Genomic DNA, 12,724 nt, shown 5'->3' on the forward strand with positions numbered 1-12,724 from the left:
ATTGGATGGATATTGAGTGAAAATTTTTAATACTCTTAAATCATGTGATTGTCTTCGTTCTAGAACGGTTTATACCATCCCTATAAAACACGGAAATTACGTTCGATGTTCGTTTTAAATTATAATAACATTTCATGTTTTTGTAATAAATTATACAACACTACTCGGTTTCACCTGAAGTTAGTTTTACACCCCAATGAAATTTGAAATCATGGGGTGACATTTTCACGTTTGGTTATAAAATTTATACATAAAATCTCAAGTAACTGGATCTTAAATTTGAAAGCGCATTCATTCTATTTTATGTAATAAATTTCAGATGACTTTCCAGGTGAAGGAGAAGTTTTTTAGGTATAGGTACATTAAAAAATGCAAAATTTTCTAATCAACGTAAATCTAGGAACACGATTTCATTCATATTCATAATAATGATCAGCAGAACTTCAACAAGCTGAAACCTTTAGGCTAGTCAACTTTAAAAACTCATTTTTGGTTTTGGTCAGTAAAACTGTCCACATACAAAGTCATTGTGGAGCCCATCCTAACCTATGGATACGAGCTCTGGCAAATGATGGATAAACAGGAAAAAATAATGGAGACTATTGACTACTTGAAAAGCTCAGGCAGGAAATCTAGAACAGAGCATATACGAAATGAAGATTTACGACGAAAAACACATCGAGTATACACAAATTCAAATTCAAATTGAACAAACTATGAAATACAGAGCTGTCTAGGAAAACGAGTGGATGGAATAGGAAAATTCGGGATGTAGCAAAGGAAACTGTATATATGAGCGTTTTAGTGGTGGGATTGTGGTGGGAATTAAACACCAAAGTGTACTAACTCTAATATATCACGAGTTTTCGAATATTCATCGTGTGGGAATCAATTAAAAATTGCGCTGTGATAAATTTTGTAATTCCTTTTAACAAATATTAGATTCATCAACTTCAAAATTCAATATTTAAATTGATAGAAATATTAAGCTTATTTATTCAATACAATCCCACTACAACGCTCATAAATTAGCTGGTAAAATCTATATTTATATATAAATTCATTTAATTTCGTATTTTTTTAAAATAATTTTTGAAGAAAGATAAAAATTGACGTTTCGACTTATTTCAGTCTTTTTCAAAACATTTTGATGACTGCAACTTATTTATATTTAGATTTTATTTTTACTTTGATTTTCATAACTTAGGTGATTTATTGATTAACATAAATACGGAAATTTTCAGTGTCAATATCATATTTTGACTAAAAGAAGTCTTATCTTTTAGATTTAGTAAAAACAAATTCTATAAAAATTCAACGCCATTAACAAACAATTAACCTCACCTAACCTATAAATTTCAACTTCACTTATAACGACCTAACCTATAAAATTTATTTTCATTTATATTCGAATCAATAAATACTCATAACGACCTGGGATATTGAAATTTAATGTCATTCATAAATTAATCAATCAATAGTGAGTATCATTCACTACAACTTATCCAACATATACAAATTCAACGTCATTCATAATCTAACCAATTAAAAATTAATAAAAATTCCTATAGTAACCAGAATCGTTATTTCAATTAATCAATATTTCTATTATAGTCATTTCGAATTTCAAATCCCATGAATTTCAAGTTTTTACAAGAATTAATACAATTTAAAGCCAACGCAAATCTTAATTAATTATTGTAAGTGAAATTTTATTATTGTTTTACATTTATACATATTTCTTATATTGTATTTGACCATAATTTCGGTTCCAAACGATGAATACATAAGAATTCGAAAAGCTCTGAATACATATTAAAGTTAGTCTAATTTGGTGTTTTATTGCCACGTTCCCAATATAAAAACGCTTATATAAAACATTGGTGAAAGTAATATATAAAATATTCACCTGTATTTATAATAAAATTATTCAAATGACAAATAAGTAAGGTAAATTTTCTAGATATAAATATTATTTCATTATTAAACTATTTGAATTAATGAATCGTGAAAATTAAAAATAGTTTTTAATGTCAAATGTCAATTAACATAACCTAAAACAGGATTTGGACTCTTTCTATCTTAGCTATCAGAAATGTGACAGTTTTGTCATAGAATAACGCATTAATTTGTAATTTAGAAGAAAATAATTGAAACGATTCAGTTGAAAAGAAGTTGAGTTTAATATAACAAAATATAAATATACAGGGTTACATAATATGTTGATTTTATAATTTACGTTGTAAAATTATAGTGAAACAGATTGTAAGATTCATCAGGATCATAGATTATGAATCAACTTCATCGTTGAAATATTTTATCACTTATTTAAATTCGATGAAATAACTCGTGGTATAAAAGCATTCAATTAGGTAACCCCAATTGATTAAATAGTATCTAAATGTAAATCATCGGCCTAAAAGCCTTATCTGAAACACGATTCGAATATTAATTTAAAACCCCTAATAAAAGCAGTTACTTCGTTTGTAAACGTTTCATTGAGTAAATAATTCCTGACAACTCCACGAACATGATATTAATCGACAAGAAAACACTTTTAATAACATTCTTTTATACTTTCCGTTTAGCTGTTGCGTTCGAATACAAATCAGAAGTGACGTACACGAAACCCGATGAAAATGTTGACTTTCCCGATCGTAATAAAAACGGTATCAAATTCGAAAGTGAATTTGCCGATACTGTTAAAGAAACTGACCTAATTCAGGATAATGGATCGGGAAATTATGGAGATCTTATTTACAGATATAGGGAGAACGGAGATCAGTTACTTGTCAGGGAAGTTGTCATCGTTCAAGCTTTATCTTCTGGTACTCAAGATATCCATTGGTAAGTTTATTTTAAATTCAATCACCACTAGATGATAGTTTACGACAAAACCCTATTCTATGTGAAGAGGTATCCAAATAAGTTCAATATCTAGTGTTGGAACGTCTAACTTATTCTCCTGATCTTGCGCTTCGTGATTTTTATCTGTTTCTTGAAATGTTCTTTCTAAATCGTAAATATCAGGTCGCCACTTGCAAATACCAAAAGTTGGATTAAGGGATTACTACACAACAATGTACTGCTAGACTGGTCTTAGGGAAAATGCGTTTCAAGACTTATCTGGGTTGAGCTAATACGTTGGGATGATTTCCAATGTAGTGAACATATTCCAGAGAGAAGTTTGATCTTATTTAACTGACTTCATTCCAAGTATTCCTGAATAAAATCTAGAGTTGAATGCAGTGTCCCATAGCTCCAAAAAGGTTTCAGTGGGATTTTTTTTCTAGCAGTTGAGTGATAGTTAAGGATCTTAGACCTTAACTATTGCATTTTAAGTTTTATCATTTTCTCTTAATAAGTAGGTTCTCCAATAGTAAGACAGCTACAGCTTATACAATACAACTGACGCTAATCTAGGAATCAACCTACGAACTTTTCAGTCCACTTAATAGTCATCAAGTTTGAAATACAATCTTTTGAAAAATGTAGGGTTGAAGTCGCCCGCAGTTGCCGAATGTTACATTAAACGACAACATAAATAACAAAAAAGAACGAGGAAGAAGAAACAAATGTAGAAGGGATTAGCAAGATTAAAATATTTCATGTGTTCATTGACGAATGTGATGTTACAACGTCTTATTATATAAGAGATAAACTTTGTTTTATACTAATCACGTTTTGGTGTTTCTAGGTCAGTTTCTATTTCCGGAGGCCGAGTTTCTTCTGTAAGAGTGCTCAATTTTGGTAGAGAACGAGCTTATTGTTTAAGAATCGATGTAGCTGGTGGAGATGTGCAGACTGTTTTAAGAGTAGGACCGTATCAAGATCCGAGAGTAATGATCGAGATTTATGGTTATTGATTTAAAAATAAAAATCTATGAAAACTTATCAATAAAAATTAATTATTTACTAAAGATCTTTTAGTTTCAATGTTTTTTAATTTTCCTGTGAACGAACTCCTATGAAAGATCGAGTACATTTACATGAAAATGAGGAAATTGATTATTGTACTTATTGTAAAATTGTTATGTATGAAAACACGATCATGTGCATTTTTCTTCATGAATATTTTGTATTATATATTATGAGCTTATGTTTCAGTAGTCACAATTAAAAAGTTTCGTTTCTTGAATAACTAGAACAATAGCAATCCAAACAGTTTTGTCAGAAATTGAAAAAGTTCTAGTAACTTTAACTGGTGGGTTTAAAAGTGAACTACAATTATATTCAACTGTTTTCCGGAAAGTTCTTTAATGTTTTCCCAGCCTCCGTAAGTGGAATAATGGATGTGCCATTGAATACAAGAAAACTTCTAAGAGAGATATCGTATTTTATAAAACTCCAGACTAATTATTATTTAAAAATATTTTGCAGTTTGAAACAAATTATTGAAATTTTGAATCCAACAGTGGAAAAAAAGTTTCTGGTTAGAGTCAAATTATTGAAAAATATCTGTTGAAATGTTAGTTTCCATCTGGAATTCTTAATCAAACCGTTTATACAAGGTACACAATATATTTTTCCCATAGTAGCCACATCAAATAAAATTATTTCCAACCATACAGTATGTCCCGAAAATAATTAAACAAATCAAATATATTTAGGTCAACTTTGATTTAGGTATCGTTTTGAGATATTCCATTTTTTGCAAAAATAGAAAGTTGGTGTAGACGCCGATGAAACCAACCAATCGTGATTTTTTGTGGTCCATTATTTCATAATAAGATGTTCAAATATTGAGGGTTAATTTGAATAATATCATACATCCATTACTTCATTAATTCGCATGGAATATATTTTCCAATGCATTTTTCCGCTCTCCCCAAAGCTTGTAGATTTTCATAATTGAAAAAGGGGTGTTTTCCACATCTCTTCAATAATTCTAGAAACCGAAACTTCTTTGGATTTCATGACAAGCTTATAAGCATCCTGAGAGGGTACGTTTTCGATTCTTACAATTTAACGAAAGCTTGTTTTTATACAATAATAATTTCTCATTTAAAATTATTTAAATTTAAAAACGTTGCAAAAATGTAACTCAGACGGAGATATAATCTGTTGTTTGTAAATTAACTCACCCCCTTGCGAACCATTGAGATCTGTTAGTCATTTAGTTGAAGGATACAAGAGCTTTCCTCATTTTTTTACCCTCTATTAACTTGTTTTTTAGGATTACCAAATTTTTGTATTATATTAATGCGAATCATAAATATTAAGATTTATGGTACACGATCCTAATGGGGATCTATATCATAGATGATTGATTAAGGGTGTCCCTTGGACAATTTACTTATTAGAGAATTTCTACGATTAATTTCACAAATTCGTCCATTTGACTATGACTATTTATTTAAATCTAATTAACTGCGTTTACACAATACATTTATATACCTAAATGAAAGTTTTATAGCAAAAGAAATAAATAAATAGAGTTTTCTAGACATTATTTAGAAGAAATACTGTAAATAAACCGCCTGCTACTGAAAAATTAAATACAAATAAACATCAAAATTCTATAGTAACTGGACAGGGAATCATTTTTCGAATTTGTTTGGGAAACTATGTATTACTGCTGAATTACAGAGAGTAACCGATCTTCTAGCACATTTTTGATGGATTGATATTAAGTCAAAAACGTCTTCTGTGTCGATGAAGGCTGCTAAAGCAAATCTTTGTTGTCAATCGCTCCTTATATGTCTTTAACAATGCACTTGTAGTGAACTTGACTTCTTGATAATCAATTTGTAGTTTTTTAGAGCCGTGTGTGTAATTAGCAGTAACGTGCATTCAATTTAGTCAATTGTTTTAAACAAAACACGAGAGTATATTTTGTAGGTACATATCTAGTTGGAATTTTCTAGTATTTACGTTAATATTTTCCAATTTTATATCCTTCTCATCTATTTTTTCGTTTGCACTTCTTTTTTTATTAGCTCTTTTCCCTTTTCATTAGAGCAATTCGGAGATGTTTTCATTATACATTTAATTGTTTCTATATTAAATAAACTGAGTTTTTTATACAGGCGAATCAACTTGTATATTTATTTCTTGATTCCTCTTCCAACCTTCATTTTAGGGACTGAGAAGATTAGTGAAAAAATTGCGATTAGTTCAACATCATTTCTGTCTTGATACAGAGGTTAATACGAAGCTTACAACCCTCGCACAAACCTTAATTTGATTAATATCTTTACTTAGAGCTGAAACCAGAAGTTAACAGAAAGTTTTGGGAAATCTCTTTTCCTTTCTATTTCAAAAGCACTAGAAATTTCGCCGAAAAGTGTTCTTTCTCTAACAGTGATTTAAAAGAGATACTATTGTGGAATAAAAATTTTAATGGAAACCGTGGAATTGTTAACGTTGGATCGACTTAATTCGATAATTTCTTTAATGAACCAGGAGAACATTTGAAGGTTATTTCGTATCAAAAAATAAGGACAAACAGGAGATTCATTCTCTAGAGTTGGAGACAAGCCAAATGACTTCATCTTTCATGGAGGCATTTTTATAACTTCTTTATAAACTTGATGTATGTTTGGTAATAATCGTCTTCAAATTCTCAACAATAACATTCTTCAAGGTTTTGTTTTGAAGACGTTGGATGATCTGGATGTTGCTATTTTTACTTATTGTAGAAAGATGGTTGTTTCAACTTTGTAGTTCTTTCTGCTCTTAAGATGTTTCTGGGTACAATTATATTTTTAAATGAGCCATATATTTCAATAGAAATCCAATTTTCTGATATTTTTGGAAGATAATAAAGTTATTTATTTTCTAAACATTATTTGGAAAGATCAAAAAACTGTTAGGTTTTGGATAAACTATTTGCACTTCTTAAAATACTAAAATTGATGTTTATTTATCTTTATATTACATTTTTGAATTTTCCATGTCATTTTCTGTCGTAATCCAATCGAATGCTTTGCAAAACATCAAAAGGAATATCTTATTTAAACATGCTTTATTATAAACCGAAAGCGGGATATTTCGGAGGCATCGTCAAAGAAAATTTTTCCCTTTATTATACTATATTTAGGAAAAATGACGACTCTTTCATGTTGCTGTTTACTAAGTAAAGAAGAATGTGGAAAGAACCGTTTATTAATTTGACAAACACAAACACTAGTTCAGGTTATTACATTTGAATCCAAAATGGAAGAAAGAGAATAAAATAGATTTTGAAATACTTGATAAGAAAAGAAGGATACAGAAAAAAAAAATAATCACAATTTGATATAATTTCATATTCACATATATGGAGAGAAAAATATAAAGAAGCACCACTTTAACTGGTGTGGAATGGTCACTATTTCTCAGGATAATATGGGATTACTTTCACCGAATATCTATATGAAGATAAAACAATACCAGAAGATAATATGGAGAGAGAATTTGCAAAAAACGACTTCATTAAAAGAAAAGAGAGTAATTTTCTTCATCTCACAATTCGATGATCCCCATGGAAAAATTTATTGACCTCGATCAGGTTCCCAGTGACTTTTTCGTGTTTCTTATTTTTAAAGTTTTACTTACAAGAAACATATTTTCATTCGACTAGTACATTAATTATTTGGAAGGGTTAATAAGGTGATGAGCGTGAAAAAAATGTCTTGTTTCCATGTCAAGTTGTAAACCTTTTAATGAGTGAGAAGTTTATAAAAAATTATTCACTGTATATTGAGCTCCATATATTTCTTCAAAAATATATGAAAAATCGATGAAAAAAATAGTTTTAGGGCTCTTTCGGGTGAAAATCTAATGCACAAAATATTCTTATCGATGTAGATTAAACTTTCCTCGATATTTCACTGAGTAAATAATAATTAATTCGGATATGAATTTGCCATCTTCGTATCTCATTATTTTCTGCTCCTCAAACTACTTTGAATGCTAGAATTATTTCATTATAATAGAAACTTCTTTTGAAAGTTTCGAATAAAATTATTAATAAATTCGTATCATAATGAACATCTCCAATTTTTATCCTCGGTAGTTTCTTTGAAATTAGAACTGTAAACTTGAATTATAATTGCGGGAATCTCACAAACTTCATCGTTTCACAAGGATTTTCTTATTGAGAGACGATTTGATTACGATTAGATAAATTCAATACCAAATTATTTTCAAAGCTTCTTTAAATGAAATAACTGTTATAAGTATTAAAAATTTTTATTTTAATAATATTTTGGTATAAATTTCTTGGAAATGGAAACGAAAACAAAGGAAAAACAAGTTCTACCTTAAAACGCGGCTAGAATCAGTCGCTTTTCAATACTCTGTATTTCTACAGAATAATTTATTTTAGCTGGAATCGCTTTTTATCAACATTGTTTCAAGTTTTGATAACTTCGTTGATTAATAATGGATCTGGAATCAATGATGAGCTGAAAAATCGGTTTTTGCTTGTTTAGAATCGATTTTTACAGATAAAATCCATTATTTCAGAAATATTTCTGTTTTTGAAGTATAATGCTCTGTCCAAAATTCATCTACTCTTACCAATGAATGTTAATATTTATTTAGATTATACAACTTTTGATCAGAATTTTGAATCAACTAACATATAAAAAAATTTTGCGGATTTTCATGTGTCAAGTTACCCCAAATTTGATATTTTCGAGTAAAATGGTTGTAAAGAAATTCATTTTGAGTCCATATAATCCCTCAGGGATACAACTTTGTATAGGGGTAGATTGCATCCATATTTCGGACTTTTCCGTATGCCCCTGCTCTTTGTCGCCGGGACAATTTGTATATTATAAATTCAGTTTTAATTTTACGCATAGAACGTTCAAAAAATGCATTTTTACATAGTGATAAGCACTTTCGTTTCCTCCTAGGGCGATTTTTCTATTAATATACATCTGATTGAAACTGCAACTGAAAATTCCTCACAATTTGTGTAGTTTGTATTGGAACACGTTCATACTGGTGTCTGCGGCAAAGGTCGACACATTTCGGTCACATAAATCCCATTTTATACAAAATCGACTCAATGGATTGTCCATGTTTCTGTTGGAGTTTTTACTTTTCTATGTCAATCGTTTGTCGACAAAAGCGAAAGAGACGAAAGTAGATGGGATTTAAGTAATTGGTTGGTTTTAAAGCTGGTATAAATAGAAATTGAAGCAATCGGTTCTGTCAGTAGATTAGACTGCGTTCCGTAGAAAAAATAAATCCATTGAGTTACTTGAAAACGTTATTTTATAAAAAAATCTGTTTCGAATAGAAATAAAACATTTTCCTATTTAATTTTTCTTATAGAACTATACTATTACTTATTAGTAATATATACAAAGAACATAATTCCATTAATATCGTTTAAAAATCCACATTTTTTTTAGATATTATGTCGTGAAATTATCATAATCAAAGTAAAAAATATTGTAACTGCGAATTGATTGACTAGAAGTTACTTACACGATTTTGGAACAAAATTGGTGATAAATCTTCATACCAATTTCCTTTTACATCTATTGAAAAGGAAAAGAAGATTTATTAGAATGATCATGACAAAGATATACGATGTCCGTTGGGACTGTGAATGAAGTTCCATCTTAGAAATTTCTCAAATCAAAAGAAACTGTTGACAGAAACCCGATTTCAATCGTTCCATTGTTGGATAAGAAAGTTTGTATTTAAGAGATAGATAAATACGTGTAAATTCAAACCAAATCATTGTTACTTATTAATAATTAAATATTATTATAAAACTAATATGAAGAACTGTCAAACTGATATATTTTCATAGTAAATGCAATATCTTAGTCATATCTTTCTCCATTAACTGTTTCATTTAAAAATAATTTGACCGCACTACCCAGACCAAAGATGTTAGATCTGCATCCAACGGGGATCCATCTCAATATCCATAAATCTCGAATAGGACCATCTGGTATGGATACAATCTAAAATAGACCGTTTTCACCAACACTCACAATTACATTGTCTCGTTTCCATAACCAAGTTATCGTCTTCAGAGACTGAAGGTAATTCCAGCTTAAGGCGGGTTCACACGGAGTCGCGCATGTCCAACGACTGCTTGATTTGTCTGAAAGTCGTTGCGATCAGAATCGAACCGCCTCTAACATCTAGTTGTTGATGGTACGTTAAAAATGTTAAAAAAAAAACGTGTGTGGGTGCGTGATTGGATAAAAAAACGGAATACTCTTGATGCGACTAATAATGTATGTCGAGAAATTTTTTTAGAATGGATCCAAGTCTACATTACTATTTGCTCAACACCAATATGAGATTGGCGATTGCAGCAGAACCTAAACTTAATGTCACTTTGAGATTCTTAGCGACCGCTGATTCAGTCTCCAGTTTACAATATTTATTTAAGATTTAAGGATCCAGATTTTCCTCGACTGCTAGCTGATTTTTTTCACATATCACAACAGTATAACAACAATCAACTCACAAATTTTCAGTTGGGAGGAATCATTTCGAAAGGAAATAATTAACCAAATTTTCACCCGGCTCCCGGACTAAAAGGTGAGGCGCTAATTGGGACACGTATAGCACGTGTGAGGTAGCGTGACACGATTCGTACGTGCTACACGTGCTGCATATTGAGACAAGCGTTTTCGAATAGGAAACGGCGGGGTTTGGATTTGATCGGCACTTGATCGACAAACCGGCATCAAAAGATGTCTGACATTAACTTCTAAATCAGAATCTGATGATGCTGAAGAGGAAATGTTTTATTCCTTGATGGGGAAGAAATTTGAGTCACTGGACACTTCACAATTACAACTCAAATGTTGTTTGTCCTTACCGCTTCTATTAACTTTTATTTTTGTCATGTTTTCGTAAAAAATTGAGCTCTGTAAGTTCACGCGTGGTATTCCCAATTTGGGCCTTGCAAATAGTATAACTAGCATTGTATAAGCCAGTTCCATTATTTATAGAAATATATGTCAAAAAGATAGTTATGGCGAGGTTAAAGTACCACAGATACATTTACAAGGATGGGATCCTCCTATCAGACCTGCTTTTGTCCTTCAAAGCACGGCACAACCTTCTGTGTCTATTCCCACAGACGTCAATTATTGCTGCATCCTATTTCATAAAAAGAAGCCAGTAACCAGTTTGGATTCATGAGGATAATCCTTTCTTAGATCCTTTTCCATACTACATCGAATGATTGAGATTCCAAATTAAAGAAGATTATTATAGTTACCAGGGCCATGAATTTGAATCAATCAAATGGAAGCTCAGTGGTCTGTTAGTTAATATATTGGATAGTTTATTTCCTTGTTTGTTAACACACATCTTTCAGTACCTGGAAAGACCCTAGTCTAAGTTAGTACTGGCGAGGAATTGGTGGCAGCTCCGACCACAACCGCGTCATTTCTCATCGTAGCCTTCAATACATCAAACTTTTGATGTTTATTTTCTTGAGCACATCGTCAATAGGATGATTTTTCTGATAAGATGTTATTTCTAAGAAAAGTATTTATTGTATTATATACAAAAAATAGAGCAAAGAAAATATGTGTGGTATAATTTGTATTTGATTGGTTTCCAATGAAATCTATCGTATATTATTTTTTAATGTAGAATTCACGATACAGCGATAAATCCAATAATGAACAAAAGTTTAGAATCAAATAATGTTTTTACTTCTTAAGCGATTAGCTCACAAATTATTTCCCTTGTTTTCCGGTTTGAAGTATCCCCGTTTACTAAAAATAAAAGAAAAATATGAGTACGTTTTATTAAAGCATGTATCCCTTGAGGATTTGCGGAAAATTATTTATTGTTCTCAAACATATGTGCTTCATAAATACAGAAAGGCGTTTTATATTTTCAATTCTTTTTATTTCATTATTTGAAATAATTTTCCAATTTGAGTTACCAACTGCTAGATGCGCAGTTCCAAACTAACTAACGAAATAATAAGATTTGAGTCTTGCTATTTTTTAGCAAGGTTTTAATCATAGCTTCTTTTATAAATCTGGAGCTTTCTTTGTCTTATCCCGGATTTCGTACACATCTATCTATTCATTCGTCTTCCTGGATAGCTCTATCTCTCATATTTTGTTCAATTCCTTCCTTTCCTCCAGGTCTTGATGGTCTTCCTCGTCTTCTTCTATTCTGCGATTGAAACGTCAATGTTTTCTTCGGTCATGTGTTCTGCTCCATCCTCATCATATGTCGGTATCATAGCTTCATTCCAGATTCAATAGTTTTGTCTTTACTTTTTGTATTCTACTTAAAGGATTTGCGCAGATTATCCAAGGTTTTTCTATAGCTCATTCTTAGCAAAAGCAGTGATTAAAAACTAACGTTTGGTCTATGACTAGAAACATTTATGAAGGCGTCTTCTTCAGGAATAACTTACAAAGGCTTTCCCAATAGTTCAGTAAGTATACGCGATTTTTAATACATAATCACCTGATCGAACTAAACAATTGTCTACTCCTCACAAATTTTTTTTGTAGTTCATGTTCACCATTTCCATTGTGAAGTATTCTCACTATTTGTGAAAGGTCTAGAAAGTGATGATTTTATTCATAACTACTGAAAAATCAATGTTTTTTTTTATTTATACCTCTACGACCATATAACTGATTACAAAATTCTCTGTTAGTTTCCTTGTAGAAAATATGTTGACTAAATGGAAGTTTAACGAAGAATATCCCCGTGGGGATCGGAAACAATGTTCGTTATCCGTTTTGTTTCGCCGACTCGTCAGACACGACGTTTCGGT

General features: G+C 30.7%; 1 protein-coding gene and 1 long non-coding RNA gene across 2 annotated transcripts in view; one reads left to right on the forward strand and one right to left on the reverse strand.

Annotated features, from left to right (window-relative positions):
- The window catches only part of LOC130903383 (insulin-like growth factor-binding protein complex acid labile subunit), a 74,564-nt gene that overhangs the window by 14,021 nt on the left and 47,819 nt on the right, over nucleotides 1-12,724 (reverse strand). The window lies entirely within an intron of this gene.
- Nucleotides 1,598-3,910, forward strand: LOC130903398 (uncharacterized). The gene is made up of 3 exons (XR_009060736.1): nucleotides 1,598-1,700; nucleotides 2,589-2,847; nucleotides 3,698-3,910. It is a non-coding gene; the product is annotated as an uncharacterized LOC130903398 (long non-coding RNA).

This window comes from Diorhabda carinulata, chromosome 2, assembly GCF_026250575.1.
Source record: "Diorhabda carinulata isolate Delta chromosome 2, icDioCari1.1, whole genome shotgun sequence".
NCBI classification, from domain to species: Eukaryota; Metazoa; Arthropoda; class Insecta; order Coleoptera; family Chrysomelidae; genus Diorhabda; species Diorhabda carinulata.